The 27858-nt window shown below is 40.3% G+C and overlaps 1 protein-coding gene and 1 long non-coding RNA gene across 5 annotated transcripts in view; one reads left to right on the top strand and one right to left on the bottom strand.

Annotated features, from left to right (window-relative positions):
* The window catches only part of PRSS35 (serine protease 35), a 160440-nt gene that overhangs the window by 118454 nt on the left and 14128 nt on the right, over nt 1-27858 (top strand). The window contains exon 3 of one of the 2 annotated variants that reach the window (XR_013837255.1): nt 7702-8471. The exons of the other annotated variant lie outside the window; for it this stretch is intronic. The gene's annotated coding sequence lies outside the window, so the exon portion shown is untranslated. Of the gene's footprint in view, nt 1-7701; nt 8472-27858 lie in introns of those variants that run through there. 2 annotated transcript variants of the gene reach the window in all.
* Nucleotides 55-27793, bottom strand: LOC307212973. Of its 3 annotated transcripts, none has more exons than XR_013837314.1 (3): nt 27230-27793; nt 26882-26989; nt 55-473 (listed from the first exon to the last, which is right to left on the bottom strand). It is a non-coding gene; the product is annotated as an uncharacterized lncRNA (long non-coding RNA). The 3 variants fall into 3 exon arrangements; XR_013837315.1 differs by lacking the exon at nt 55-473 and adding an exon at nt 17787-19006; XR_013837316.1 differs by lacking the exon at nt 55-473 and adding an exon at nt 24764-25642.

Below are 27858 nucleotides of genomic sequence, written 5' to 3'. Positions count from 1 at the left end.
CTTAATTCCGGTTTGGGATTCATCCAGCCCAGCCTTTCGCATGATGAATTTAATAATAATTGATTGGCTTTTATTCACACCCTGAATGTGGAAAACATTGGTCCTTTATGAATTGCCTGTAAATACACTTTCATAATAGTACAATGATGTTTCTGTGTAAATTGAGCAATTTCTGATTAGCATTAGCAAAGAAGAAGGAAAGTATTGATGGATTTAGCATTTCTACAGAATAGATTTGCATTTTGATAAAGTGTCTTACCTGTTTGGCACTTTCTTAAGAGAACAGCATCGGCAGCAATGTGAGACACTAAGAATGCTTCAGGAGAGCTGTTTGTCCCAGTGACAGTGGTGCTTCTACAAGTGACCAACAAGCTTAGTCACCAAGCCTGACACCCTCAGGCCACACAAGGACAGTGTGAGTGCCCACGCTCATCACTGCCAGTCCACTGACAGTAGCAGCAAATGGTTTGTATCTGCAGCATGAGGAAAACAGGAGAGCAGCAAACAGCTGGAAACAATCTTGTGCAATCATCAGATGCAGTAATTGAATCTTGTATTCCAGGAATGGGAAACCTGTGGCCCTCCAGATGTTCTTGGACTTGAGATGCCGTCATCCCAAGCCAACACGGACATAGGTCAAGGACTGATGGGATTTGTAGTCCAGCAACATCTGGAGGGTTATGGACTCCCCCCATTCCTGTTGTACCCAGAAATTTTGCTGCTTATCCATTGAGCCATGAAAATCAAAGGCAGCTGACCATATCAAGTTCTTTGCACTGTTGTTCATATGCTATCAAACATTTCCTGCATCAGCACATTGTATGGACTTTAACCTTTAAGTATAATAAAACAAAGTGTTTCCTCTTTTTTATGACAGTGTTTTCAGACAATTTTGCACAGTTCTGCACAAATATATCTGCAGACCCAGACCACAGCTGTCCTGAGCAGCCCCTCTGGTATTCACCTGCATTCCTAATAGGTCCAGGAATTTGTCTACATAGATTTCATCTGAATAATGGCTTCTACATTATTAATCCTGCAATGTCAATTCAAGTGTAATATATAATAGCAATAAAAGCTAATCTTCCTCAGGGGAGCTAATGTTAAAAAGTGGTTACATAAAGTAAGAAGAAACCATACCCAACATAACCAAATATCCTCAAAGGTACTATGTTAAGCTACTGCAAGGCCCAGAATTAGGGAAGCAGATGACATATCAGGAACCAGAATTGAGACCTCCCGACTCACCAGTGTTGCACCACCAGTAAGGCACCTTGAGGGTACTTTAGCCACAAGAAAGCTAGTAGGCTGGCACATTTCTGAGGCTGCATGCTTACCTGGGAGCAAGTCTTATTGAACTCCATGGGACTTTCTTCTAAGTAGTCATGTATAGGATTGCACTCACTATTCCATGTCTAAAAACTTGATTAGACTTTTATTATTAAAGGGGGTGTTGTATCAGGCAGTTAGCATGGCTGACAGGTGCAAAATGAAAAGCATGAGATACTGTTACTGCTATACCTGACCATTTTCCAGACAAAGTTGAATGCAAAGGAAAGCAGATGTTCCTTACACTTCTGCCCACGTTTTAGGAAAATACCACTTTTCCGAAACTCAAACCACACTTCTCTAGTGACAGCCTAAAAAGGTCCCCTGAGATTAAGCTACTTTTCCTTTCTCCTAATTTTTTCTCTCATAGAAAAGAAATGGCTATCCCATACGATCTTGGCCTACAGTTTTCAGACCGTATCTCCCTGTGTGAGTTCCCATAGCAGCTGTGCTCTGCAGGTTAGGCCTTGCCCCAAGTGCCTCTGCTTTCAGAGGTAAGCGCACTGTGAAGACTCACCCAAGTTTCACAGGGTTACTAGCAATAAAAGGATAGTAGAAATAATGGAATTCAGAATGGGACAACTGCTTTTCCTAAGAGCAGTATAGCAGATCTTTTCAAATGCAACATCCTCTTGATTATTATTTGTTGCATGGCTGTGGAATAACCTTCCCCCACATCAAGATGGAAACAAAGAGAAATTAGGATGAGTTAAATCTGTGGGACTGTGTAGGCAGTCACTGGAGAGATAAATAATCCTGAGTTGGCCATAGAGACGTGCTTGTAGAATGTTTTGCTTTTTAATATTTAGCCACTTTGCATTAGGCATGATAAACAATAGTTCTATTATATAATGTAGCAACCCTAAAATCATGCTTTCATATTACGTTTCATGCAACTTTTTCAGAACAGCAGAATATATTTTAAAAGAAATAAATAAAAGAAATGGGTTTCATGGGAAATGGTCCTTGTAAAACAACAATCCATTTGTCTTCTTTAAGAGCAAGATTTGTACAAGACCTTTACAACATTCCTTTGGACTTTTAATTTGAGCAGTGTTAAATGTCTTTAATCTTTCTGTGTTGACCTTATTATGTCAGTGAAGCTGAAAGTCTATACTTACTAAAATATAAACTTTCATAATGAAGCAAGTCAGGATATGTATTCTACATATTCTAGCCACCTGAAGAACAATACTTGAGTAATATTGTTTGCATTTGCTTGTAAAGAATAAATACTCGAAAAGAAATAAAGTTGCACTTGCTTGTATCAAGAATAAATACTTGAAAAGAAATAAAGTAGCATGGAGGCTACCAAAAATAGGCATGTTCTTTGCCTTACCTCACCCTAGAAGTGTTTTAAAGAAATAATAATTTATATTTCAACCTTAAATACCATTTACAAAGGACTGAGCTCAGTTGTGGTTTACTTCCAAATTAAGTGAATTAAGTAGAGACTTAGATCCACTCCACACTTTTTTTTTGTTTTATTATTATTATTTAGTGAGTTATTTGTGGGTTTGGGGTTTTGTTTGTTTTGCTGTGATACTATCTCACTTCATAGTTAAGGAGTCCAATGACTTTAAACTAAAAATCATTCTTATGCAATCCTGAGGCTGCTCAATCAGGATTTGGATGCCTTTTTCTGCCAAATAGCTGTGCTGGTTCATCTTGTTTGCCTTGTTTTGAAGGAAACGCGACTACCAGCTGACAAGGGGAGGGGTAGCTTGTCTTGCTACTTTGGCAGTACAATTTCCATTATATGGAACAAGATAAAAATAGGTCTCCAAAATGATTACTGATAACCATTTACCCCCATGATGAATTACTTGTTTACTTGGTATGGAAAACTGGTTTCCAAAGGCATTTTATGACACCTGGTTTCCATACAGTATTTTGCTTGGGTGCAAGTGGATAAAAATCATCCTGCCATACACTTAGGTCTTGCTTCTCATATGGTATCATGTACACTGTGGTAAATAACCATAGGATGAATGGTTGTTTATGGTCACTCAGTATTATGACCTGCTTTTGCAAACTCCCAAATTAAGTTTTGCTCTCTTTGCGCTCCAAAATAACATCAGCTAACAAAGATAAGAGTATAGAGATCTTCAGCTTCTAGTACCAGTCATGCACATGCAGATACATTTCTTATGAAATTTAATATATTTGTTTACTGCACACCCATAATCTGGATAATCCTTTGATACATAATGTGATGTGTAAACTAGCACATGAAAAGAATACTCAGTAATAACATAAGAACGTAAGTATAGCCTGGTGGATCAGGCCAATGGTTAATTAACACTTATTTACAGCTGCATCTAGATGGAGAGGTCCAGAGCATTCACATCACAAGAGAGTCCTTTGTTGCCTTCCTGAGAGCAGCCAGCCCAGCTCCACAAGCACATCAATCAATATACTGCCCGTACCTCGTGGTGATGGCTTCCTCAGCCCCGCATGGTGTTTAGCCCACTTCCTGCTTCTTCCCAGAAACCCTTGCCAAAGCGCAACTTCCCCTTCCACTTAAATCACCGTTGGCTGTAACCCTGGCAACGCCTGAATTTCTCACCATTCAGAGAATTGGCAGGAGCATAACAATACAACTGTTCCATTTGTCCTTTACATGCTTCTTGTCAGTAATTTTGCATGCACTGCTGTTTTATGGTTCAAGGCCTCTATTCTACAGTGACATTTGTTCCCAGAATCTTGCACACCCAGAGGTAAGGCACCCACCTCCTTCGCTCCAGTGTATGACCACCTGACATTCTTAGTGTGGAATATGAACCCTGGGTTGCTTCCCGCCCCCGCCCCCCCCCCCCCCGAGACAATATAAGGCAGAAGGGGATTTCAACTGGATTACTTCATACTGGACCAGAGGATTACTTTCCAAGAAACTCGCACAAGCTAAGTAAATAGGCATAGGATCAAGCTGCAGAAGATATAGGAGTTTAAAAACATCTAACTGTGAAAAGGGTTTAAAAGGACAAGCAGAATTCTTTTTAAAGCTAACAAAAATGAGAGGAAACTAGAAGGGAAAATCCCCACCCTGCTTTCCCTTTAAAACTTTTTTCATAGGGTAGCTCGCTGAAAAAAGGACAAGGCCTTCTACTTTTTATCTTTGATCTATGTTTAACCTGCTGCCACCCTATGTATGTGTTTTAACTGACTTATTTATCTGCATCATTTGAGAGGGATGAAGCCATTACTAAACTGAATATGTACCTCTAGTTGTTTTGCTTATGAGGATAGCTGAGGAGCCAAAAATTTGCTATGTTCTGTAGTGGCACCCAGTAAGTGTACTGTATGTACTTTGCATGGTTTCCTTACCAGGCAGAAGACCTTCTCAGTAGTGGTGCCCACCCTGTGAAATGCCCTTCCATCAAGGAGATAAGTAACAACCTTTAGAAGACATCTGAAATCAGCCCTGTATAGGGAAGTTTTTAATGTTTAATGTTTTATTATGTTTTTGTATGTGCTGGAAGCTGCCCAGAGTGGCTGGGGCAAGCCAGTCAGATGGGTGGGGTACAAATATTATTATTATTATTATTATTATTACTACTACTATTACTAGGACTATTATTATTCATGGCCTAGGACCCTCGTACCTACGGGACCGCCTCTCCCGGTATGCCCCACGGAGGACCTTAAGGTCCATAAATAGCAACACCCTAGAGGTCCTGGGCCCTAAGAAAGTTAGATTAGCTTCAACCAGAGCCAGGGCCTTTTCAACTCTGGCTCCAGCCTGGTGGAACGCTCTGTCTCATGAGACCAGGGCCCTGCAGGATCTGATCTCTTTCCGCAGGGCCTGCAAGACAGAGTTGTTCCGCCTGGCCTTTGGCTTGGAGTCAATTTAATTCCCTCCCCCTCTTTCTTTTTTCCTTTCTCCTCCCATGATGAGGCTGCATTTTAATCACTTTTTTAAAGTTGTATTTCAGTCAACTTGTTTTTATTATTGGTTGTTAGCTGTCCTCAGCCCGGCCTTGGCTGGGGAGGGCGGGGTATAAATAAAATTTGTTGTTGTTGTTGTTGTTGTTGTTGTTGTTGTTGTTGTTGTTACTACTACTACTACCTATGTAATCTGCAATTTGATGCTATCCATGTTTTACCCAGAAGGTACAGAACTCAATTGTAAGTGTGCATAGGCTTGCACTTGTAGAGTCTTAGTAATCCCATGGATTGAGCACTCTTTAAAAAACGGAATCTGCAGCTTGATTTGGAGACACTAGCTGGTGATAATCCTTTTCTCAACACTGTGAAAAGCTTCACCCAACAGCTGAGCAGTTGAACTGAGCAGATTAGCAGTGTTGCAATATCAAGAAACCTATGATCATACACAACCTTATACAAACCTAACAACTGGCACTTGGCTAACACTGTTCCTATTTGAAGTATTTCACAAACATGTAATAATTCCATGGTGGAAAGCAATTTGTAATGTACTGAGTTCTGCACCTCAAGAGGCTACACCCAGGATTACAGATAGAAAAAATTTCAAGTGTTTTGTGCAATGGAGAGGCACAGGCTTGCATCATAACTAAGGTTATCAGATGTCCCCGTTTCTACTAATCAGTCCCCATACAAAATCAATTGAAGTTGAAAAGTGCCCACAGATTCATTGAAAAAAATCTGGTAACTTTACCATAAACTGAAGTTATTTTTGACATTTCCCTATTAGTAGATCCTACAGCAGATATCCAAACTGCTGGGTTTTAAACAGATGTTTGCCTTGAGAGCTGCTGATCAGGAAGTAGCCTTTGTACACAAAAAGAGTCTTTATTCGTGTGTACAGGAGTATTGCTAAGTACTTAAAGGAGTTAGGGCACATGTCCATGACACAAATTGTGTATGCTATTTTATATCTGTAAATAAGATTTTATTGTACTAGCCAAAGGCCATGACAAAGCTGCTATTTTAATTGCACAATTGTCTCTGGTCAAACTAATGTGGAAGGTGGCATGGGTAAGTGTCACTTTACAGAGCTGCTCCAGACAACCTGTTTATTCAGCATTCATCCTAATTTGCTTACACAAAGCTTAGCAGTGGTAGACTAGAATTGTGTCCAGCCTGTCGGTATTTTGCAGGGACAGAAGCGAGTGCATAAAGGGCTTTATCACCCTAGCACAACAAATCCACTTTTAAATAAAAGTTGACTTTTTGCAGTTGGGAAAGTGACAGAGAGATGAATAGAAAAGTGTGGGATCAGCAAATGAAGACATGTAAGCAACCTGCAAGCAAATGAATGCTCACGGTCATATAACTCCTTTCAAACAAATCAAAATGTATGCTCAATAAAGACTGGATCTAATCTAACTTCTGCATAAATTTGACTGTTCAATAAGTATGCCATTCGAAAGGGTGTGGTCTTTATTTTTATTTGTTTATGGGGTAGTTATTGACAATGAAAATCTTGCATTCATCCCAGTTTGCTTGTGGGTATCCATGTGCAACCCAGTTCACGCTTAATGTTTCTTGATGTAGTTGTGGGAACTCATGAGGCCAATGCCAATGACCGCAGAGAAATGGCAAACTGGCCCCCAAATGATGAAAAAAGCAACCTCATTATAATATGTGCAAAGACTTCATAACATATCAAGAGCACACAGTATCTCTGGAGTTTAAAAATGTAGCACAGGGATTACACCACTGCTGTAATCCACCACCACTGCCACCGCTGTTGAGATACACAACCTTTCATTTTAAACTGTATGTAAATAGAACACCCATGCTGAATGATGTAGGCAAGATAATGAGTGAAGTGGTTGAAATAAATTTCATTTCAAGAGAATTTAAATTTCCATGCATAGCTGAATCAAGAAAACACATCAATGCTAGTTGAGATAATTTCCAACTCTTCTAAGGAGGCCCAGGAGAACATATTAATGGGGTTGTAAAGGAAACAAACCAGAAGTTGGCCAAGATACAGGGTGTGGAGACCTCTAGAGCTGTCCTGTATTTGTACACATGAAAGAAAAAGCACACCTCCATGCAAATCTGTGTGGGAACATACCATCAGTGCACAGGCAACCTTTAGTTATTTTAAACATTTATTTCTCAACCAACATATTTAACTGAGGCATATGTGCAGTAAAAGCACCTTTCACAAGGTGTAATTATTTGTGTTAAACAAATGCAATGCAAATAATACTCAAACTTTTTTTCCTAGTTGAGCTATAGTGATGTGTATGTGTTTATTCTCCTGCATGATTCTAGACCTGTGTTGGTGGGACTTGTTATGTGAGAAATCCAGTTGCCAAGTATGTGTGTGTTTTATGGCACATCATGGCTAAAATACTATAATACTAATAACTTCTGTATTGTATTTATTATCTACTATATATTTTGGAAAGTAGTTTGTCTGCTTCTTCCCTATAGGTTTGGCCACCTCTTGAGAGATCATTGCCAAACTCCGCATGAGGGTTCCTGAGATGGATATCACTAAATTTGACATGATGGTTTCAGCTTGTGTCAATTTGGACAGCTCTGAATATACTGTTGCCTAATTTAGCATGACTGTTCAAACCTGCACTAATTTGAATGCCTCTTGAGATATCATCTCTAAACTCTACATGAGAGTTCCCATGGTGAAGGTGGCAGTCTCGGTGCAGGGGGTGGGGGCGGTATGTGTGTGTGTGTGCACACACACAGGCCTAAAACTCACAATTTACACTATCCATTTAAAAATCACAGTATTTTTAGGTTTCTTTGAATTTCTGGGCAGCGCTAAGCACTTCCTGTTAGTATAATATATATTATAAAAGTGCACACAGTTCAGTGTTTCTAAAGCAGTGACCCTCCAGATGTTGTTGAACTCCCAATGCCCACCAGCCATTTCTAAACCCAGGCTGGAGAATCCATGACCCTCCTTTGCTGGTTGAGGCTTACGGGAGTTGTAGTCCAGCAACCCTGAGGGTCACAAGTTCCCTGCCCCAATATATCGCAACACTATATTCTTCAGAGGGCTATTTCCAGGCTCACGGTATGGTAACTTTGCATTTGTCCTCAGAGAACAAGACAAATGTTACCGAAATATTTATGGTGATTATATTTTACAGCGGGAGCTGCCAGATCCCAAGGCACATGGACTTTTTGTACTCTCAAGTTCTTAAGTATAATTGCCAACTAAAATAAAAAATAAAATTTTATGCTGGTCTGTCCCTGTGTTGTCAACAGAAATGAGAAGTGCAGGCCCTCATCCACAAGGAAATCTGGAATGCGTTATGCTTCATTGTGGCAGGCAGGCCTGGCATTCCACAGCAACACCACTAGGCTGCAAGTGCCACATCTTGTCAACCCTGGAGATGGCAGCACCACCCCCAAGCATAAGAACCCCGGTAAATTTTCTCTAAACCCGACCAATGATAAAAAATCACAAATGTACTGGTTTCTCCCCACAGTACAAATGGAATATACATATAAAAAGGATCTAACCAATCATCTCTTGTTGGTGAGGAGACAAGACACTCACCAGCCATTTGAGCTGTCCGCCTAGAGGCACTAGCACTAGAGTCAAACCTCTCCTCCCTCCCAAAAATGTTCAGATTTGACCCCCACCTAAAGCTCTCACCCAGGAGCAGTTACCTTCCAGTTCCACAACAAACCAGCACAGCTTCCCACCTTGGCTTTCTTGGGCTTCCTCCCAGGATCAGCCTCTTTAAGGAAGGACCACCTGGCCCCTTCTCTGTGATATATTCAGCACCACAGGTGGAGCTTTTTATCCACTCAGAGAAAATATACATAATATTTATTTATATCCTGCTTTTAATGGCATTTATGCTGTCTCTGTTGGAATTATTGCTTTTTAATTTGATTTTAACCAGTACACACCTTTTTTATATATAAAAAAGCATTGGTTGTTTGTGCGCTCCCGCTGCTCGGTCCCAGCGCCTGCCAACCTAGCAGTTCGAAAGCACCTCCGGGTGCAAGTAGATAAATAGGGACCGCTTACCAGCGGGAAGGTAAACGGCGTTTCCGTGTGCGGCTCTGGCTCTGGCTCTGGCCAGATGTCACGCTGGCCACGTGACCCGGAAGTGTCTCCGGACAGCGCTGGCCCCTGGCCTCTTAAGTGAGATGGGCGCACAACCCCAGAGTCTGTCAAGACTGGCCCGTACGGGCAGGGGTACCTTTACCTTTACCTTTAAGCCATATGTTCAATTCTAATATTGTATTCTTTCTTAGTCAGGAGACTGTTGTCCTCTAGATCCTAATGCTTTAAGACAGGAGTCAGCAACCTAAGGCTTATGGGCCAGAAGCGGCCCACAGAGGTCTTTGACCGGCCCATGAGCAGCCCCCAAACTGAGCTGCCCGTTCTCGTGCTGCGCTAAACCGGCACAGCACAGCATAGGGACTTGCTTCCACTGCACCAAAAATCACATTTGCGCAGATGACAAAAGTCATGTACGCGCGATCTGGCCCACAGAGGGATCTCCACAGGGCCGATCCGGCCCAGGCAAGATAAACCTTGCTGACCTCTGCTCTAAGAAGATGATCATAAGGGAGCACTGCTTTGCAGTATCCATTTCTGCTGCTTGTAACTTTCATTGATGGAGATTCTCCAAAAGAAAAAAAGGGGTTTTTTTTATTTATGTACAGTGGTACCTCAGGTTACAGATGCTTCAGGTTACAGATGCTTCAGGTTACAGACTCTGCTAACCCAGAAATAGTACCTCAGGTTAAGAACTTTACTTCAGGATGAGAACAGAAATCACGCGGCGGTGGCGTGGTGGCAGCAGGAGGCCCCATAAGCGAAAGTGGTACCTCAGGTTAAGAACAGTTTCAGGTTAAGAACGGACCTCCAGAACGAATTAAGTTCTTAACCCGAGGTACCACTGTATATGTTTTAGAATATGCTAACATTTTAAACTTTTTACTATCTAGCATTGGACCTCTGCTGAAAGCATCTGACCCGCAAAAATAAAAAATTGTTTGGCTTTGGTAAAATTGGCCCACTGACAACCCTCCAGTTTTAAAGAGATGCTAAAGCGCTACAGCAGAATGCTACAAAGTGTTGTTAAAAACAACAACAAAGGGTAAAAATGTAACTTTCACAGACCCATATAGAACAATGTGTGATTTCTTTAACATTAAAGTTCCAATTAGATTTTACTAGTCACAATAAACTAGGCAAGCAATGTGGTCCATTTTACTGAAAAAAAATTATCTAAAGCTGGAAATGTTTCTGCTTTTAAAAACACATTATATGTTCCCAATGCAAGTGTCAACTGAAACAGCTTTCAGATCTGCCTCACTTGGATAGCTACAGCACAGCAGCAACAAAAATGAACTTTCTTGGAAAGTGCTTGCCCAGCCAGTATATATGCAACTGCAGTATAGCATTAGTTAAGCTAACTGCATGTGCAGCAGTTTAAGCAGGTTATGAGAACAGAAAGTCCTTTTGGCTGCAACACATTCCAGAGCTTAGAAGCTTTTTCACAAAAGACACGCTATAAAGGTTTTTGGGGCCAGCTTGTCTATAGTTTTCAGCTTTCACAATTTGTCTACACAAGTTTCATTACAGTCAATGGCAGCCACACATACAACTACACACTCTTACACAGCATGGACTGAATTTGACCTTATAGTTTAAATTGAGTTGCTACACTTGAAGCTAAACACGTGTTTTTCTCCCTCCTGCCAGCCCACTGGAAGGTGCAAGCAAATGGCACATATTTACTCCAGCCTTCTCTTCTGGGCTATGCTAGGCCCGTAATGTTAGGCAAAATCATCCAGAATGGCTCAGCTGTCCAATAAATCCAAGTGGCTTCTTGAAGCAGCAACATTTTTAGGGGCATCTATAAAGCTGCTTCATTTTAAAGCATTTCTACACCACTTTACATTTAAAATTTATAATCTCAAAGCAGTTTTCAACCCCACTTAAAACAACAAATAAAGCATTACAAAATATCAAAATAAATCATTACCGATGAAGGCTGCATTAAAACAAAACAAAACAAAAAACTATTTATAGCAGCGTAATTAACAGGAAAACAAAATATCCTTTTAATCATAAAACCATTACAAATACAAAAATACAATCAAACTCTAATAAGCAACATCCCTGGCAACTACCTAAAATTGAAACAGAAGCTGCACCCACATTTCCACTCTACCACACACACAGAGAGGGAGGGGGCTTTTCCCAAATACATCCTTAGCAACTAAATAGATGATCCTCACCCAACCATTTATGACACCACAAATGTCTGGTCTATAAAAATGCATTAAGCACAATTTACAACCAAATCATTCTCCCACCTCTAACTAGGACAATATATACACAGCAGCATAACCGCACCCTCCCTGTGTCTCACCCAGGTAGAGCTGTACTCTCAACTGGGTCAGTCTCTCACACAGACTGGCATTAAGCAACTTTGAAACGCACAGAACATGGCAACCCAGTCTCTCACTCTGGGCAGCAAAAAAGCAATTGATGCAAGAGATGTAGCCAAGACTCTGTTGCAAAGGATACTGCAACACGTGCATGGGCACACAATGTTTGAAAATAATCACACTCCAGTGTGACAGTGCGTGAAATTCTGGGATGCCCCTCTTGGATGGTGTAATGCAGCTGCTTGAGATGCAAAATATATTGGGCCCAAACTGTAGCTCAATCAGAGGTACATCTCACTTCCAAGCAAGTATACTTTGGATTGCAGCCCCACAGCAACATTTTAAGGATTGTCCATTGCATGTCTTCATGCTAATAGCACTAAAACCAGTGTTTGGAAAATACAACACATCATTATGTGTAATGTTTATCCTACTTTGAGTCTCTCTTGTTTTATTCTAAACAACACATCACAAATTGCTATGACAAAATGCATTTCTAAATTGTGACATAACTTCTGTTTACAATAAAGAATAGCTTGCACTCATACAAAACCGGGCATAAATTCTACACCTTTGGTTGGACATAGGAATGCTCCTTTGGAACTGAATTTTTAGGATCTGATCCAGTTATTACTTAAACATAAATTCTAGATTGAATTCTCAGTGGTAACTTACCAAGACTACATTTGGCTTCAAATCTTCTGGTATGCTCAGATTGTTCCCATTTACCAGGGACATTTATATTTTCTGGAGCTGGTCCCTGATATATCATGCCTATTTTATCCTTATTTTTGCCTTTTGGGGATGTCTTGTTAGAACATTTATTGAAAGTTCTTATTCCCCACTGGGCACATCTCCTCCTTCATGTTTTCCCCATTAACAGCACCAATATACATATACATATATATATATATATATATATATATATATATATATATATATATCTACTCAAGTAGCTCAGTAGCCTTACACCTAGGTGTTATTGCAGCCTACATCTCCTGAGTGGGAAATATTTACATCTTGGCTCTCATGCACTTGGTGTAAATATAAGTGGATTGTGCATTAAGTCACTGTGCAGGCCACAGCCAGATGTTTCACACACTGAAGCTGCTGGAATACATTTTGAACTGTTGACAATACCATGGGGCAATTTTTATTTTTAATATCTTCAATAAACCTTGGCTAGAATGGATGGTTAGTAGGGAGAGACCTTAAGCATGAGCTCAGGGTTCAGACAATATGCTGAACCAAACTCTGGCTTAGCACAGTGCAGGAGTAAAAAAGATCATGGAGGAACAAAGTGCCTGAAAGTGCCCTTCAGAAGCCCACATGTTCACTAAGTCCTCCTCTCCTCCCCCTATGTGCCCCCTAAATTTTGCTTTCCCCCAATCCTCTGGAGTAGTTTTGGGCATGGTGTACAGCATGCATGTTGGCAAGCAGGCAGGAGTTTCACTGCGCAAGTGGAAGTCATTCTGGCTGCACAAAGATTAGTTGAAAACTACTACCCAAGGATCAGAATGAAACAGTTGCATTGATTTATTATTGCAAAAGTCACTGGCAACAGAGGAAGAGGAGGAAGGGGGACTCATGCAAGCCTGAGGCTTCCTTTGAGCCTATGAATGCTCACCCATATAGCATGAGAATGAGGTGCAGCATTGCCTGCAAACCAGGCCGACCTAATCCAAATTCTAGCATATATGTTTATTCTACTACAGGATTCCAAATAGAACTTTTTTTTCTAGTTTGTTTTCCCTTGGCAATATTTCCAACACAGCAGTTTTCCAGGAAACACCTGCCAAATGGTTTTATTTCCTAATGATACCATTTTATCAACAGAACTTCCAGTTATGAGGTGTAACATTGTGACTATAAAGACCTATATTGTTCCAGCAATTAATACCAGTCAGTGGTCTAATTACATAGAATTATGCCTTTATATTTCAGCTTTTTAGAAACCTGATCCCCTAGATAGTCTGAATGTTTTGATGTACTCTTGTATTCCAACACCATTAAATATTTCACACATAGTTTTCACTTGTAAAGTTAGAGAAGTTCCAGCTCTTATACTTTTTTTTTTTTTTTTTTTTTTTGGGCAGACTTGAACAATTTAGTAAAATGTCTAGATTTTATAAAGGAGCTGTTTGGCTGCCTAACAAAGTAGAAATGCAAAACCCTTCAGCACTAGCCTGTGTTTTTGCTTCCATTTAAATCAGTTTTCTCACTGACTTTTAAGAGAGCACATAGGATCCATTTCATTTGGGACAGAGCTAAGAAACATGGTGTAATACATAGGAAAACCCTGAAGAATGTGGCACTTCATAAAAGTATGCAAAATACCCAGATGCCTGTTGAATGTAATATGTGGGGTAAAAACGTGGCATATGTTTGCCATGGGCAGCATCTCCATAATGCATCAATTGCTGGTAGAAATGCCTTGTCCTTCCTTCTCAACAATTGCACCATGCTATTTAACTTAGGGATCTGGGATCTGGCTACCTTAAAATAGAAGGAAAAGGCATATATGCAGTAACTGGAAGCAGAGCTGATCTGCTTTCAGAAAGGAAGCTAAATGAACAGACATATAAGCCATTTTCAGATGTTCTACTGATACATAAAACCAATTCATGATTAGGGATAAGTGAGCTGAGCTATCTCCCTATCACCATGGAGGGTGTATTTCTGAATCGGGATGCGGGTTTATTATTTCTGAACATGCATTTGTGGAGAATCCCCATATTATTTAGAATCTCGGAAGAACCTTACTCTTCATGCTGAATTTACACACAAATTGATTATGTGAAGAGGGCCACATAGAAGCTAAATGATTATTAGAGCCAGGGTGCATGTTCTGTTGGACTAATCATCATGATGTGTATTTGCATTTCCATGCACATTTAAAAATGCAAATAGCATCTGCAGGACAGGCAGGTGATGATTACTAGAATTGCAACAAATAGGGAGGAGAACTTTAATCCTTTTACCTCCTATGGCACAATGGACGATTGTGTCTGGCTGTTAACCAGAAGGTTGGTGGTTCGAGCCCACCCAAGGACAGCTGTGACCATAATTTCTGCATTGCAGGTGATTGGACTAGAAAACCCTCAGAGTCACTTCCAACTCTAGAATTCTATGATTCTATCACTTGCTGCAGTCCTATCGAAAGCAAAGTTTGGTCCAGCATGTATTTGTGCATAGAGCTGATTAAATAAAGCTTCACACTTTTATGTCAAGTATTAAAAGCTACTCAAGTTTAAGTGAGAAATGTACACATGATGATGCAAGTGTAACTTGGACTGACTCTGGCTACACAGCTCATGCTATTACCCAGTTCTTCCTCTTGGAGGAGTGGGAATGATGTCAATGACACTGTCTGGTCTCACTCTTGTGCTCCAAATTCTTTTTAACAGCTTTAATAATGAAGTCACAAAATTACTTCTTCAAGAGGCTAGAGACACATCACATACGCAAACATGATGTACTTTTATCAGACACCGTGGAAATTATTTCCAGTTCAAACATGTAAGTGCAGCAGTTACTATGTATACAGTCATACCCTGGTTGACGAATGCCTTGCGACTCAAACATTTTGGTTCCCGAACGCCGCAAACCCGGAAGTGAGTGTTTCGGTTTGTGAACGTTCTTTGGAATGTCTGACGGGGCTTCTGTGGCTTCCGATTGGCTGCAGAAGCTTCCTGCAGCCAATCAGAAGCCACGTCTTGGTTTCTGAATGTTTTGGAAGTCAAATGGACTTCTGGAACAGATTCCGTTTGACTTCCAAGGTACGACTGTACTAAATACAACAGAAGTCCTGAGCAAACCCTTAGTCATGACATCATGATGATCTTCTTTCCTCTGAACACTATGTAACTCCCCCTGCTGGTGATGCTGAGGAGCTCTAGAGCTTTTACTTACAGCTTAGGCCTGCAATCAAATTTGGAACATTTCCAGTCGATACACCACAGGCCTTGTCTCTTCTGTAGAGTTCTCTTAGCTACTGACTGTGCTGGAGGAAGAGGTTGTGCCCTGCAGGTGATGCTATATAAAATCAGCTTCAGCACCACACATGCTCTGCAGCTTCCTTACTCCCTGATGTAGACTGACAGGAACCATCTCCCACAACCTCCCCCCATCCTGTGGTAATGTCTCATACTAGCTACCTTAAAGGGACAATAACACAAGCTAGCTGAGTTTCTCTGCAAGAAACATGGTAGAAGCAACTGGGAACATATCCCCACTCCTCTTTTGCTGTCTTGAGGCCAAATATGTGTTTATTGCATATACATTCTTAAGTTAACAAATAAAAACCCCTAAAACCCATGTCTTCATGGAAGGCTCTCCACTTCAGAGGTTTGCCACCCAACTCATTGAGGGTGCTCAGAATGGCAATGGGGGTGCAGCTAACACACTGGTCTCTGCAGCCCCCACTCATGTGGAAATCACCAAAGGCCTGCCTCTTAGTACTCTTTTGCACAGCTCAAGGAAGTAAATTAAGCATTGTGGGGTAAGTCTCCAGTGCATCCATTTCACAACAGGTTGATTAGACAAGCAAACAGCAATGATATAATCCTCACCAGGTCACATAGCACCTGATGATGTGTTGATGTGTGTGTGTTTTTTAAGTTACCATGAAATGATAGCGCTTATTTCTTTATGGGTACCAAACAATTTAACAGCTTCCTTGTAAAAAGAGCAACTCTCTTTTTTCCTGGCAGGGGTCTTGTGTCCTTAAGAGCCGGCGTGACAGACAAAAATGCCTTTCCCAGCATGAAGATGCAGCCAGGGGAAAAGTTTCATCAGCTGAATTCTTTTCCCTATCAGGCAGCTGTTAAAGGTTCACAGAGCACTGCCAAAAACAAGCTGTAATCCTATGTTTTGCTGTTATCTGAATCACAAAATCAATGGCTCGACCATTTTATATTTTGAATATATTTACATATTGCAGAGCATCAAGGAAAGTGATTTTTCTGAAGACGCTGAAATGAACGTGAGTTTTGTTTAATATTAAAAAGCAGCAAAGGCTACTGCTAATTTATTTCAGAGTAGAAATCCATTATTTCATTACATATGTGAAGCTAACATTACTCTGCTTCTCTTTGTTTTTTAAGTCCAAGGCTATGTACACACTCCAGTGTGTTCCCACCATTGGTTCGGGAAGCAGTGTATACACATTGGCCACAATCCATAGCTGTCCTGTATCTACCCCGTTGTTTCTCAGAAAATACTGCCTTTGCTGTGTTTTTCCCCAAAGCAACTTCAATCCAAATTGAGAAAAAGTATGCCCTACTTCAGGCATGGCCAAACTTGGCTCTCCAGATGTTTTGGGACTACAATTCCCACCATCCCTGACCACTGGCCCTGTTATCTAGGGATGATGGGAGTTGTAGTCCAAAAACAGCTGGAGGGCCAAGTTTGGCCATGCCTGCCCTACTTGATAAACTGATAACGTGTATATAGCCTAAGTCTGATTTTCAAGACAACTGCATCTAACAAAGCTGCGACTTCTTTTCAAGTTGTCTTGCGCCATTGTGTTACATGTACCAGATTGTTGATTTTGGCAGTGAAGGAGAAGTGCATTCCCTATTCAGAATGACCGTAATCTTTCCTCTAGTTTGGCTTCTTACAGCCCATTGATTTCAAGTGTAAACCATGTATAAGCAGAACTTTAAGCAGCATCAGCAACATTGCCCAACACTATTTTGTAGCGCACAGTTTTCTTTGCCTGAGCTCCCTATACCAATGCCTTTGCTCAAGAACAATGAGCGTTTTCCACAAGACAGAGGATTTTTTAAAAAAATTAAAAAATTAAATGCTTTTTAAAATTTAAGCCACAGTAAAAAGATCTTCTAATAGATGTGAGAAATAGTTTAAGCACTATAATCTTTAGGGGTGCAATAAATGCCAACAAATAAAAGATAGACATTGTAGTCCTAAATATGCTTTCTCAGAAGTAAGTTTCTCTAAATTTAATAGGCCTTACTCTCCAGTAAGTGTGTCTAGGATTGTCAGCAAAATACATTTGAGAATTTGAAAATTAATTCCCAAAGGACTGATAAAATTAGAGTGCAAAATCTGCAATTTAAACTTTTAGATTGAACTCCTAAAACACTTACCTGGGAGTAAATCCAATTGAACTCAATGGACATGCAGAGGTTTGTACTATAACTTGATAAATTAAGGCCAGCAGTTAATATAGTAATAACTGTTACTGTTGTGATGCTACAACCAGCTACAAGATGTTCTCTGTCTTGGAAAGGGTGGGGTTCTAAATGTCCTTGCTAGTTCTGTGACCCCCAAAAAGGTCACTGATAAGAGGATTGCACGCAAAAATTTATTCCTGTGGCCCCATAATATTAATGATGGAAAATTTACTTGTGTTTTATGAGACACAAGATATGTCCAATTTTGTATTAAGGAGGTGAAATGTGATGTGATAATTTTCTGAACATACTTTATTTGTTAGCACAGTTATGACTCAACTCTCCTGGCAAAACAACAGAGGAGGAGCTTTTCCCAGTTGTTTGGCTCCACAGTCCAGACTCTAATGCAAAGACTTGTGAGGGTAGCCTTAGGCATATCTGAAATTATTCACAGGGTAAGAACTGAAGTTTCCACAGTATGGTATTAGGAAATTTGCATTTCTACCTGTGGTAGTCTTTATTCAACACAGACAGGAATCTTAATATGAGCACATCTTTTGGCTTTCCAAAGTATCAAAATAACTGCAAGTGCTAATGCCTAGACATGAAACATATAATAATCCATCAATGAGTGGCCCACTATCAGGGGTGTTGTAGATTTTCTCTGACCTCCGCACCCCAATAGTAGATTGTTGCTTTGACAGACTCCCGAACAGAGTCTCTGTTAGCATAAATCAGTCGCTGCCTTCTCTCCTACCTAACATAGGACTGGTTTTGTGAAAATTTCCAAGTTGCTAACATAGTACCAGTCAGCTGTGACAGTGGGGGTGTGGATATGCAGACATTTGGACTATCTCAGTTGTTGAACTGTTTCATGGTTTTGTATTTTTAAATTTGATCTGTATTTTTAATCGTTGTGTATGGTTTTGAACATCTTGAGGGGAGGTAGGGCAAAGCAATTTACAAAAGCAAGAATAAAACCTGACTTATAATGTGACTTATTTGTGTTGGGCAGCTGTCTTGATTTTGCTGCACTTGTAGCTTTAAAACAATTGTTTTCACTCATAAAAGTATGTTTTCCTCAAACCTGTTAAGCCACTCATTTCATGCTGGTCTAATTCCACTGAGTCTGGCCTTCCTTGTAGCTTTGCTGAAAAACTACAGTATGAAATTGTTCAGAATGTAGAGTTGGGATATTCTTTTCTTTCTTCATGCTGCACGTGGGAGAGAAAGGAATGTGTGTAAACAGCCTTCTCTTAGGCCCTGGAATTCATTTAATCTATGTCTGTGTCTCCTAATTTAGACCCATAAAGGAATTATGAGGGAAATTCTACATAACAAACCCCGCAGGAAACATTAATGTTACATGGGGTGGTCTACCAATGTGATTCTTAAACCTCTGTTGCAGTGTTAAGAGGCTGCCCTATCCCAGTTTGCTTTGTTCAAAGATAATCATAGTGAACTCAAGGCAACTGTTTCTCATTTGTTAAGTTAGGGTTTAAGTATTAAAGCCACTTTTGCTGGAGGGATCCCACTGACTTCAATGGCATTGTTCTGGTGTTAGAAACACCTGATTTGTGCCTCCCCACTCACAGATACACACACTTAGGATTTAACTAGAAACATCAGATTCAATTATTGCCTGGGCCTAGCTAGAGTCATCCAGTAGGGTCCTACATGAGGCGTGTTCAGGTGTTTGCATGAACATGCAAATGCTGACCTGTGCAGAGAGCTTGGGACTTGCACAAAAATCTCATTCCCATCATTCTTGAGCTCATTGTGCTCTCCACATCCCCAGTCTCTGAACTTCTCATTGCATGGTGAAGGTCCTCAGGGGACCTCTACTCTGATGGGAACACTGATACATATATGTAGAAGCCCCCTACAGATCTTCACTGTGCAAAAGAGGGAAGGTTGGGGACTGAGGAAAGCAACAATGGCAAGAATGGAGAAGGCAGAGGATCTTCTGGAGCTAACCAGAGTGAGAACTTCCTGAAATCCTGGCTCAAGGAAACAAAGTCTACAGCAGTAGTATAGTCTTTACCTTATTTCACATTCATAATTTATAATAAAGAACATATTGTTACATTTATTTTATTTTAAAAGCCTGCCTGCCTGGTTTTGCACCACATCTAAAATACCACTGGTACTAGGCTATAGATTAACACTTTAGCAAACAGATATATATATATAAATGATAGAAGGAGTTAGGTTTTGAATTTATGTACAGTTGTGTAAGGTAGGAACCCTTCCACACACGGCGAATCAGAATTAAATAGAAGATGGACTCCTCACATATTAAGTATAGAAAGTGGGATGTCTCGCCACACACAATTAACAGCAACAGTAAATATACTTTTCGTCAGTTGGGTTAGAAATAGTACAAAAAAGGGACAAAGTGTAACTGCTTAAATGACCAATATGCTATATTCCCTCACTTCAAAATCTACTATTAAATGTATGGGTTGCCTCAAAGGAAAACATGTGGAAAGAAGAATGAGCTACACTTTTCCTGCTATTATCAATCAGCCATATGAGAACACAATGAATTCAGTTTGAAAGATGTGTACCATAAAAGGTTCTTGTGAAAACATATAAGAATACATAAAAGAAAAAAGAATCCAATACAGTATTTCATTTCTTTAACACAGTGCTAAGCACTCAACTATGCTGTTAGGACGGCCAATATTCAACACCCTTCTACTGCAAAAAATTTAAAAGCTCCAGTTTAAGTTGCATTTGTAATATAGAAGCAGAGTTATAGGTGAAGACTTAAATCAGGTTACTAAATATGTTATCTATATATCTATATCTATATATAGCTATTAAAAGCTAGTATTGGATTCCTATATGTTATCAGATATTTGAAGAGGCTCTCAGAAAGGAGGTACAATCATTTATCTTGTCTAACTTATCTTTATTCTCCACTGAGGTAAATATAGTCATCCCTCATGCAAGTATTACTTGTTTGCACTAATGCACACATGGAATTCTATATTGGGGCAAATGTGTTTGGAATCAAGACTACAGTCCTAATCAGTTAATTCTGATGTATGTGCAGAATTTCAATTGTGCACCAAGTTTGTTTTTAATATCACAACATGCATCCAATCAAGCTGATGCTATTAAACCTAGGACTAAATTGGATTCTTGAGATACTAAACACAAACAGTGGTGCCTCGCAAGACGAAAAGAATCCGTTCCGCGAGTCTCTTCGTCTAGCGGTTTTTTCGTCTTGCGAAGCAAGCCCATTAGCGGCTTAGTGGATTAGCGCTGTTAGCGGCTTAGCGGCTTTTAGCGGCTTTTAGTGGCTTAGCGGATAAGCGGCTTAGCGGCTTAGAAAAAGGGGGGGAAAGTCGGAAAAACTCGCAAGACATTTTCGTCTTGTGAAGCAAGCCCATAGGGAAATTCGTCTTGCGAAGCGCCTCCAAAACGGAAAACCCTTTCGTCTACCGGGTTTTTCGTCTTGTGAGGCATTCGTCTTGTGGGGCACCACTGTAATAGTATGGAGAAGCTGGGTTTGCATTAATTACTGAAAATTATGCTTATTTCAAGTGTTTGTTGGTGGTATCCAATGGTTATATGAACAGAAGGTAGCCAGATCTTTCTATTTCTCACGTGCACAAAATTCAGGTGCCCAACCACAGACCTGTATGACACACCCCAATGCTCAGGAAGCCCCCATCCTCTGGTGTGTGTATTCAGGGGGTTCAGGAGGGCCATGGAGGCAAGGAGAAGAGGAACATCAGTTGTATAAGCTTCTTTTCACTCACCCAGCCACTGAATACAACCCTAAATATGCAAGTTTAATAATCTGGATGGTAGGAAAAGGTCATTTTAAAATTTGAAGACTTTAAAATCCTTTAAGGAGGCATAATAGCCACAAGTCTTTCATGGGAACAACTTGCAATGCCTGATTTTACGTCAGTATGTTCCTTGATACTGTTGCTCTGAAAACTATTGATTGCCTAACACTGGAAAGTTTTTTTCAGTTAAAACCTGCTTCATCAGAGTTTGGCAATTGACACTAGATGATAGGTTAACCCAAGAATGTAGGCAAGCTGGGGAGAAAAATGCAGATACCGTACAAGCTCGAAGAGGAGAGGTTTGGTTTCTATTTATTTCTCATGCAAATCTTGGGACAAGACACTTCTGCCTCCTTTTGATCACTTTCCATTTTGGATTGATTCTTTGAACTCAGCTATCTTCTGATGTGTCATAAACACTGGTCCTTTTTTATCTTTGTACTTGATACGGTTTCCTAATATTTACTTCAACTGACACCTTTGACTATATCTGCAATTTGTAATTTTACCACTGTTTGTTTCATTGTTCGTTCTGACAAAATAGTCAATTAAAAAATAATATAAAAAGAAAAGAAACTTCTGTTCTGACAAGCTCAGTACAAAAAAAAAATCATCCACCACTGTCACAATTAAGATAATTCCTCAGTGCTGTCATTAAAGATTCATGGAACATGCCAACAACATTGAAATCCATGCCACAAAACTTTATTCTGATTGTTTAGAAGAGAAGCATTGCATTTAATACAACTTTTATTGCACAGCAACAAGCAAATAGAGCCAGAGATAAAAGCACTGGACTAAGACCTGGTAGTTCGGGATTCTAATTTGTACTCAGCCATGAAGCTCACTAGGTCACTTGGTGCCAATCACTGTCTTGTGGCCTAATCTACCCCACAGAGTTTTAGAGAGGATCAGATGGGGAAAGGGAGAACCAGACACACCACACTGAGCATGTGGACAAAAGGTGGAATATAAATGTAATACATACATAAATAAATGCAAGCAAAACATACAAAGAAGAGGATTATGAGGTAAAAAGCAAATAAATATGTGTTTGCTTTATATAAGCACCAACAACCGGGAAACACTTGCCTGCGAGCACTCCAATTGGAGAACAACCTTTACCAAAGGTGTCATGGGCTTTGAAGACACTTGAACTCAGGACACAAGGGAGAAATGTGTTAAGAGGAAGGCACACTTGGCAAATCCACACTGTGATCAATTCTCGCCCGGAAACCAATGTCCCCACTGTGGAAGGACGTGTGGATCCAGAATTGGCCTCCACAGTCACTTACGGACTCATTGTTAAACCGTGTTTATGGAAGGCAATCTTACTTGGCTACGAGTGATTGCCAAAAAAGAAAGAAAAAGAAGATTAGTATTACTGCATTAATAATACCTTGATTTAAAAAAAAAAATTATCACAGGCAGCTTCTGCAAATTAATGTAGCTGCAATGATCTCAAATGATCTCTCACAACAATCAACCCAAATATTAAGATAATCCTTGGAGGATCACCTCTGAGCCCCCCACATTTGTTGAGGCAAGTGGGGTATGGAGGATGAATACAAGCATTTTAATTTGTAGCACCCCAGCTTGGGAAGATGCATCCTTAGGTGTGACTCCTTGGCTCTGAAAATGATGTATTTCAGAACCAGGTAAAATATTTTGTCCTTTGGGCTAAAGAGTTATTTGAAAATACTTAAAGACTGCAATCCTAAATACATAGCTTATTATTAGTCTAGATTCAGCTAATGTGGTGCACTAGCAGAAGCCAGTGCAAGGGCTCCTGGTAGCACAGTGGGGCTTCACCTCCTTCTTCTCCCTCCAATCTGCTCTGGAGGGTCAGGAGAACCTCCCCGCCCCCCACTGAGCAAGGCATGGCGGGGAAAGTGGGGGATTGTTCAATCTGGCAAGTAGAAATGCTTGCTGATGAAACACTTGGAGAGTGTGACACTGAATTTGTCCCTAAATAATAATAATAATAATAATAATAATAATAATAATAATTGTGCTTATTTATTGTCTAATACAAAACATCTCTAGGTGATTTACATACACAATTAAAAACAACCATTAAGTTTATCAATAATACAACACTGCTCCCAAGGAAATATAACTGGGTATATACCAAACATTTAAATCTTGTGGAAAAAAGGATGGAAATTCTGTTTGCAAGTTGTCTTAGCATGGGAGCCACTAACCAAACAATTATTAAAAACAAAATAGGAGTATGGTAACTAAAAATTCAAACCAAATGTCCACATGTTAATTTAAAACCAAGAGCTATTATATGCTGTGGCTTTTGTAGCATGGGTTTTTCTAGCATGAACATTAACATGTGTAGGTCCCAAGCAATAAACAAGAAGAATGTTAGGAGAAAGTTAATAGGTTTTTTGTTTGTTTTTTTTGGAGTGAATTGTTTGGTTGTGTTTCTTTAGGTGATCTGAAAAGATAACCAGCTTGTGTAAATGCACTACAAAGCAAATGTCTGTTTATTAGTGTCAGATCAATTTCTGGGGGCATGTTAAAATAGCACGGGGGTTCATTCATTTTCTAGTGAGATAAAATTACTTTCAAAGGAATTAAGTTTGGATGCTGGAAGGATTCCAGTGGCAATTAGGTATTTATAGCAAGCACTACTGTATGTTGCGTATTCCTGATGAAACCAGAACACAACAGTGTGCCCCTCTATTTGATAGCATAATGTCAGGTTAGCTACTCCTTGAATAAAAGTGCAATCTTACGTATGCTTATTTGGATGTAAGTTCTATGAAGAAAGACTGCTTTTTTTTAATATAAAAATGACAGATGGAATTACTAGGCACTGGCAGAAGCAAAGGGGGCCAAGATGCCTCCTATTACATCAGTCACTCGGCCACAGAACAGGTAACTTTATAAATTAACTTATTAAAAAGACTGTAAAACATTACATGTAATACAATTATCTATACCTATAGTTGTGATTTTTTTTTCCTTTGGAGGGGGGCGCAGGTCAGGGAGTCCCTTCTAATTACTGGATTCAGCAAGGGTTAAACTCTAAAGCAGTTTGTGGACTTTCCTTTATTGGAGGTTTTTAAGCAAAGGTTGGATGGCCATCTCACATAGATGCTTCAGTTGAGATTCCTGCAATGCAGGGGGTTGAACTAGATGATGCTTGTTTTTTTGGTGAGTTAATGGCCCCTATGTATGAGTTGTTAAGGTAACAAAGGAAATGGCTTTGTGTCGGAGAGAAAATGGATGGGCTCCCTCCCTCACCTGGCAGGTAGTAAGAAGGATAATAGCTGGAGTGGTGTGTGAGAGCTGAGCTAGAAGGCAGCAGAAGCGTGAGATTGGGAGACATGCTTGATTTCTGGGAGAAGCAAGACCTTCTGGGGTATTAATGCTGTGAGCCCTTCCATCATAGGCTCAAGTGTAAATAAACCATATATAATAAAGACACCGCAGTCTCTGCTGTATCTCATTCCACGGAAACTAGACCCTGGGTAAACTCCTGGAACCCTTGGAATCTCGCACTGCTCAGAGAATGGGGTGGTGTGCGATACTATAACTAAATTGCATGGAGAGGTATGTCCCTGCTCTTCAATAAAGGTGAGACCACTACATACTATCTTCCCATTTACACAGCCAGTTTTATAATGGAAGCTTATGTAAGTCTTATGGCACTCAAAAACAAGAAAGATATATGAGCTTGACTTGGAAGAATGACTCACTGTGCACTCTTGTATCATCAGTGAAGAGATGTTAACCAAAAAATCTCAGTAACCCACAAGAGAAATAACAAAACATAGCAGATACTTCCAAAACACAACCACTTTGTTTTAACATGTTTTCCTTTCTCTTCCTGTTTAGTTTGGAAACTCTTCACTGTGATGGTTTTGTTGTTTGACACTTCTTGTGTTTTATCACATTATATAAAAGACATCGAGGAAATTCTGTCGCTTCATATTACTGAACTTCAAGTGTACAGAATACCAAATATAAGACAGCAAGTAAAAGAGCCTAATTGTCTCTTCTACTGTGCTGGACTCAGCTAACATCTAGCTGTGAGGATAAAGAAAAGCAGAGAACATTTATTGAAGATGCTGCCTCTACATCATTTGTCTATAGCACAGATGGGGAACCTATAGCCCTCCAGATGTCATTGAACTACAGTTCCCTTCATCCCTGACCATAGGCTGTGCTGGCTGGAGCTGATGGGTGCTGAAGTCCAAGAACACCCGGAAAGCTCCAGTTCCCCATCCCTGGTCTACAGCTTAGCCATCTCCATGTGACTCATTTTTGGTATCTTTTTGGGTGTATGGGTGACAAAAGAGATACTATTGCAAATGATTTTTATTTTTTTTGCCTATCTGCCATACCTCAGCCATATTTTTTCCCTGAATGTCACTTGGAGAGGATTCTGCTTGGCTCACTTAGATGAGTCTGCTATCAAGCTAAAACTGATAATACCAATACTAATAATACTAATACTAATGATAACAAAATCTTGTAGAAAACACTGTATTAACACTGAATGTGAAATGCAAGCAAAGCTAAGATAAAGCATAGTGTGGGTGTTGAGAATATATTTAACAGAAGCTAGAGATCAGTCTTGGAATACGCTAAGTAAAAACAAGAGGATGGAACTTGCTAATCAAAGGATATGATTTTTAATGGCTTCCATCCCATTGGATAGCCAATACATGGTGATATGATTCCATTTTCACATTATATTCAAAAAGTGCATTTATGCTTCTTGCGCTGCTTGTGACCTGCATGGATACTGTTGATTTGGGATATAACACAAGAAAGAAATCAATGGTGGTTTGGGCATAATTTTTAGCAATGCAAGCCATTTATTTTTAAGGCTGTGAATATGTGTTCAAACCACTTCAACCATACTCCTAAAATGGCTTAACATAGCTTCATCCCAATTCAATATTCCAGCTTGTCATTAGGGACTTATTTAGCAGATGTGACAAGGCCCTTCGTGGGCTGTGGTTACTGAGGGGAAAACACAGTTCTGTCCCGTAAATGTTACAAGGCTGAGCTTGGCTCTGACATTAAAAACTGTTTACAAGGACCTCGTTCCAAATGAAACCCTGTTGACAGGGGTGTCACTTAGGGAGATGAGGGAGGCCCCCAGTCAGGGCTGGCTCAAGACATTTTGACACCTCAGGCAAATCACAAAATGGCACCAACCTGCTAGGGAATTAGAGTTTGAGTGAAGATCTATACCAGGAACAGGCTGGGAATCAAGAGCTACATAGGGAACAAAGTGGGGAATCAAATCAACCTCACCTGATGGTTGAAGTGCGAATCGAAGGAGGAGAAAGGGTCTGCTCTGAATCACACCAGGAGAGTGCAGAGCCCAGGAGACCTCAGAGAGCAGCCCATGCCTTTTCCTTCCTAGGGGTGGGAGGAGACCAGCAGTGTCACCTATAGAGGCAACACTGAAGAGGTTGTTGCTAAGGAGGAGGCAGATCTGGCCTCCAAAGAGCGTGCCACAACCGTCACTGCAACTGTGGCAGTAAGCAGCAATGACCAATGCATTGCTTAGAGGCTGGCTCTGCTGCCCCTGTGGATCCTGCTGTCTGAGACGGTTGCCACACCTTGCCTAGTATGTGGGCCAGCCCTGTTCCCCAGTACCTTTTGCTGTCTATGCAAAGAAGAAACTCAGTCGCATTCCGTGTGCAGAATCTGACCATGCTGGCAACAGACTTGGCAACCGTTCACACTCCATTTTTCACGTTGGGTTGTCCACTCACTTCTTGTCTGCCTTCAGTGCCTTGTGAAGAGCAAAGGTGTGCTTTCAATATATTTCCCTTCACCAAGAAAGGTTAGGACATGCATATAAGGATAGGAAACCACTTTTCCCCTTCAGCTTTCAACAGTTCAATTCTATGCAAAACTTCTTTTTAACAGGTCCCACTGATTTCTGTTAGGCTTATTCTCAGGTAAGATTGCGGTCTAGATGATTTGCTGATCTTTAAGGTATCCCAGCACCGAGTTCAACCAGAGTCCATCTATCTATTCAACCACAAAGCTCACTGGGTGACCTTGAGGAATTTCCTGGACATATCTGGAATATTGCATTAGGAATCAGTGTCTGGGCAAAAATTCCTATAAAATGTTCAGGACAATCCAGATGTATGGCAACCTATGTTGGCAATGTCATTTTTGGCGACCTTCCTTTAAAATAGCTCGAAAACTTCATTTGGGGGGCCAAAACTAAAAAAAGCTCAACAACTTTGCGGGGGGGGGGGGGAACCCTAGCT

The sequence above is a fragment of the Podarcis cretensis genome (assembly GCF_951804945.1).
Source record: "Podarcis cretensis genome assembly, chromosome: 3".
In the NCBI taxonomy this organism is placed as follows: domain Eukaryota; kingdom Metazoa; phylum Chordata; class Lepidosauria; order Squamata; family Lacertidae; genus Podarcis; species Podarcis cretensis.
This window is presented reverse-complemented; position numbering and strand designations above follow the sequence as displayed.